Source organism: Octodon degus, unplaced genomic scaffold (assembly GCF_000260255.1).
Source record: "Octodon degus isolate 3935 unplaced genomic scaffold, OctDeg1.0 scaffold00100, whole genome shotgun sequence".
Taxonomy (NCBI): Eukaryota; Metazoa; Chordata; class Mammalia; order Rodentia; family Octodontidae; genus Octodon; species Octodon degus.
The window spans coordinates 1,190,583-1,196,380 of NW_004524676.1; positions in this window are offsets into that span (position 1 = coordinate 1,190,583).

Consider the following 5,798-nt stretch of genomic DNA (forward strand, 5'->3'; position numbering starts at 1 on the left):
GAAGTAAAGCCATGCTGCTATGTTGAGCTGTAGGGGACTCAGGTCAACAATTTCTGACATTGCCAGTGAAGTGGAAGACCCAATACTATTATGGACTACTGAACTCTTTTAGAATATTTTGCTGAGCTACACACCTATAATATATAAATGATGGAACTTAACAAAAAAAGGGGATATAGATGAATGTCCATTTTGTATCTCTGTATTTAAAGTGGTTAGGATAGATATATAGTTGCATTCTCTTAATGAATAGAGGGATTTGTTCTAATGGTGTTTGAAATAGGATATCAAGTCTGCATCTTGTACAGCAATTATCCATTAGGAAGAATGTATGTAATGTGTTAAGTATTGAAACTGTCCTACCAATTTGGTTTGAAACTGTCTCACTGCTATTTGTTCCTCAATAAAATCATGGGGAAAAAAAGAACCAGATATCAACAAAGAAAGAAAAGAAACAACAAAATAAAACCATTAACACATGGGAATTAAACAACACTCTTCTCAGCAACCAATGGGTTATAGATGAGATTAAACAATATCTACAATTCAGTGAAAATTTAAGCACAGCTTATCAGAATCTGTGGGATGCAGTGAAAGTAGTTTTGAGAGGGAAATTTATAGCTTTAAGCTCATATACTAGGAAAACAGAAAGGGAACAAATAAATTCCCTAATGCTACACCTAAATTGTGTACAAAAAGAAGCGCACACCAAGCCCAAAGCCCAAAGGAGGGAAGAAATTATAAAGATTAGAGCAGAAACTAATACAATTGAGATGAAGAAAACAATACAAGGAATTAACAAATCAAAAATCTGGTCTTTCAAAAGATTAAAGAAAATCGATAAGTCCTTTGCTAACCTCATCAAAAAGAGGAAAGAAAAAAACCCCACAAATTCAAGCAATAAGGAATGAAAATGGTGAAATTACTACAGACCCAGTGGAAATTCAGAAGATCATCAATAGCTATTTTGAAAATCTTTACTCTCACAGAATCAAAAACAGAGAAGAAATGGATAGATTTTTAGAAAGGTACAAAATACCAAAACTGAATGAAAAAGATATAAGAACTTTCAATAACCTAATATCAACCAACGAAATTGAAAATGTAATAAAAAAATTTAGCGACAAAGAAAAGTGCAGGTCCTCATAGATTCACAGCTGAATTCTACAAGAAATTAGAGAAGATATAATCCCAATACTCCCAAACACTTCAATGAAATTGAAAAGAAAGCAATTCTCCCAAAATCATTCCTGGAGGCAGGTATCATACCAATTCCAAAATCAGAGAAAGATTCAACTAAAAAAGAGAACTACAGGCCAATCTCCTTCATGAACATAGATGCAAAAATCCTCAATAAAATCCTATCAAATAGAAAACAGCAAAAACAGAATACAGCAAATCATTAAGAAGATTATATACCATGAGCAGGTAAGCTTCATCCCAGGGATGCAAGGATGGTTCAGCATACACAAATCTATAAATGTAATACACTATATCAATAGAGCCAAATCCAAAAACCACATAATCATCTCAACTGATGCAGAAAAGGCTTCTTACAAAGTAAAAAACTTATTCATGATCAAAGTCCTACAGAAAATTGGAATAGATGGCCTCTACCTCAATCTGATAAAAGCTATCTATGACAACCCAACAGCGAACATAATTCTAAATGGAGAATAACTGAAATCTTTTATTCTCAGATCACGTACAAGACAAGGATGTCCTCTATCACCACTCCTATTCAATATAGTTCTGGAATCATTAGCTAAAGCCATTAGACAAGAGAAAGAAATAAAAGGAATAACAATAAGTAAAGAAGAAGCTAAACTATCATTATTTGCAGATGACATGATACTCTACTTGAAAGACCCAAAAACCTCCACCAAGAAGCTACTAGAATTAATACACAAATTCAGTAGCATAGCAGGTTACAAATTCAATACCCAAAAGTCAATAGCATTCCTCTACACAGATAACAAACACAGTGAGAGAGAAATTAGAGAAACAATACCTTTTACAATAGCATTGCAGAAAATGAAATACTTGGGAATTAATGTAATTAAAGAAGTAAAAGATCTATCTAGTCATTGAAAATTATAGTATTCTGAAAAAAGAAACTGTAGAGGATTTCAGAAAATGGAAAGTTATTCCTTGTTCCTGGATAGGAAGAACAAACATTGTAAAGATGGCCATAGCCCAAAATTGTTTCACAGATTTAATGCAATTCCTATCAAAATACCACCAGCATACTTCACAGACCTAGAGAAATCATTCCTGAAATTTATTTGGAACCAGAATAAAACTAAAATAGCAAAGGCAATTCTGGGCAACAAAGGCAAGGCAGGAGGCATTACAATCTCTGGCTTAAAATTACACTACAAAGCTACTGTGATAAAATCAGCAAGATATTGGCAAAAATATAGACCTGAGGATCAGTGGAATAAATCAGAAGACCTAGATACAACTACAAACACACTCAGCCATCTTATCTTTGACAAAGGGGCCAAACATGTTTATTGGAAGAAAGATAGCCTTTTTAACAAATGCTGCTGGAAAAACTGGCTCTCTACATGCCCAAAACTAAAAGTTGACCTGGGTCTTACACCATGCATTAAAGTAAAGTCAAAATGGATTAAAGATATGAACATTAAAACAGAAACACTAAATCCCTTGGAAGATAAAGTAAGTGGAAATCTTGAAGACATAGGTGTAGGCAAACATTTCATGAACAAAAATCAAACTGCACAGGAAATACTTGAATGTATTAACAACTGGGACCTCCTCTTATTGAGAGGTTTCTGTAAATCAAAAGAAATTATCAACAGAGTGAAAAGACAACCCACAAATTTGGAAAATATCTTAACTAATAAGCACTCAGACAAGAATCTTCTATCTAGAAGTTATAAAGAACTAAAAAACATTAGGGCCCCAAAATTTAAAACCCAATCCAAAAATGGGCATCCAAGTTGAACATACACTTCACACTTCTCAAAGGAAGAAATACAAGAGGTAAACAAATACAATAAAGAACGCTCCACATCAGTAGTCATTAGTGAAATGCAAATTAAAACAACATTGAGACACCATCTCACCCCAGAAAGAATGGCTATCATAAAGAAATCAACCAACAACAAATGTTGGAGAGGCTGCAAGGAAAAGGAACATTTCTCCACTGCTGGTGGGAATGTAGACTGGTGCAACAATTATGGAAATCAGTGTGAAGACTCCTCAAAAAACTAGGACTGGAAATCCCACCCAATCCAGCTATCCCTCTGCTGGGAATTTTCCCAAAAGAACTGAAAACATCATATCATAGTAATATATGTATGCCTATGCTTATAAAAGCACTATTTGTGACAGTCAAATCTTGGAAAACAACCAAAATGCCCATCACCTGAGGAATGGATGAAAAAGATGTGGTGTTTTTATACAATGGAATATCACTCAGTTATAAAGAAAAACTCGAAGTCTTCGTAGGTAAGTGGATGCAACTTGAAGCTATACACATAAGTGAAATAAACTAGACACACATGTATAAATATTGTATTGTCTCCCTAGTGTAATAACTCAAAAAAAAGAAATGAAAATAGAAAATTATAACAGTTAAAGGGAAAGAGAGAACATAAGGATTAAACAATGAAGAAAGAGAAAGGAGAAAAGTTAGGAAATATGGTAGGGGCAAAACCATACATTTATATAAACAAGATGGCTAAGGCAATGGTCCTAAGAATTTCCATAAGGTTTTTGAAAATAGCAGTTAACGGGTAGAATTCTTACCCTGACTAATTCTATATGCTCTGAACTCAGCAACTACACCGCTGACAGCAATCTGTACTACTAAAACCATGCTTGAAATATCTGTCATTCTGGTCTTCTAAATGTATACTGCTTCTAATATCATACCAATTATTGCTATACTCTCTTAAAATAAATGTTTGAAAGAATAAAAGTAAATGAAGGACAAGAAAAACAAAATGTAGCCAGATTGTACTGCTACAATACTTAATGCTGATTGATTTCTAAATTTCTGTGTAAAAAATTTTTCACATTCTATAGGGATTTAAGTTCTAGATTATCCATGGTTTTTGGAAAATCCCACATTTTCTGATCAAGGAGATTGTGGGGCCACAGAGGAAAGTGATTGACGATGTAGAGTGTGCCTAAGGAGAGTCAACTAGAGAAAAAATATCCTCTCAGGATTTCACAGAGAGAAATTAGTTAAGCAGTCTCTCATGCTTGAGAGATGTTCATTCTTGCTTCCATTTCACAAGTGAGCCACAGGTAGTGAGTAAATTGCCATAGTCATCAGGTACAGGGAATTGGTGCCAGGATTCTCCCCAGAAAACATACTTCATGAGCTCTTACTGTTGTGGTCCATGCCTTCTGAGCACCTGCTGGTGACACATGATGACATACTGTATATTATCCTGCACCAGGCTCATTCATTTTAATGAGAAAAAAGATAACATAGAAATGAAATAGTTTCAAAACAGGTTAGTATGACAGTTATAATAATTAACACATTGCATATTATAGTCTTCATAACAGTTATTCAGAGGTTAAGATGTAGACATGATACCTTTGTCTAAACAATATTAGTACAAACCTTCCTTCCCATTGAACTAAGAGAAAGTAGCTATATGTCTATCCTAACTTGTTTATACATACGCATATATATATTTAAATTTTTTTATTTCACAACAAAATGGTCCCTTATTTACACTTTTACAAAGTTAGTAACATATGACACTAGGTTGCATAGCCACTAATAGCTGACCTTAACCAGACAGGATGTTTATCTCTGGAGTGAGATAGTTTGTTTGCTTTAATACTGAAGCCTAGTGCCACCTACACACATCTGATCGATTTTCTAGCTCCATGGCTCCCAAAATATCCCCCTTTTTTGTCAGAGATTGATGTTCCATTGCAGTCCAAAGACTATAGGTACTTGAATTCAGCAAAACACCCCAATATAGTCCAATAGTCCATAAAAGTAGTGAGTTATCTTGCAGTAGCAAGGTACTAACAGGGGGCGTCTATGTCTTCGCATCTTGAATCTGAACTGATATCTAAGAGCGTGTGTCAGATTTCACATTACACAGCACTTTAAAACTGAAAGTAACATAGTCTTTGTCAATAAATATCAACTAAGCGTCTTCTAATGTAATAAGCCATCCTGCAAAAGTGTGCCCGATAATCCCATTTCCCTTTAAGAAGCTAAAAATAAAATGTTAATACGGGAAAATAAAAAAGCCTGCTTAACATTCTTATGGGCCTGCATGAAAGGTGCATTAAATAATAGGTAAAAGTTAAATGCTTTCACACAGGTTGGAGTGAAAGGTAATGCCCCAGAAAAGAACAGTAGGATTAGATTAGCAAAGTGGGGGAACTGCAGGCTGGAAGGCCACTGTGAGCACAAAGCCCTCGCAGGGATGTGTTTGTGCATATTAATATGTGCTGCGTGCATGTTACTTAAATGCATACATGCATGTGGATATCACATTGCTTAAGCGAGTACATGTACCTAAATACATTCACATTACCATGATTTATGACCAATCACTTCATTCACACCAAAATTCACTACACTCAGTTTGTAATCATCATGGTGTCTGACATATGTTTGGCACTAAGTAAATATTTGTTGAATGAACTATGTAATAAGTATTAAAAGCCTGATGATCAAGGTGTGACTTTAACAAGATCAATGGGGTCCGACGAGATGGCTCAGTAGAGTAAGAGCTTCCCTGGCAAGCCCAAGGGCCTGAGTTCAATCCCCAGTTCTGCAAAAGAAAAAA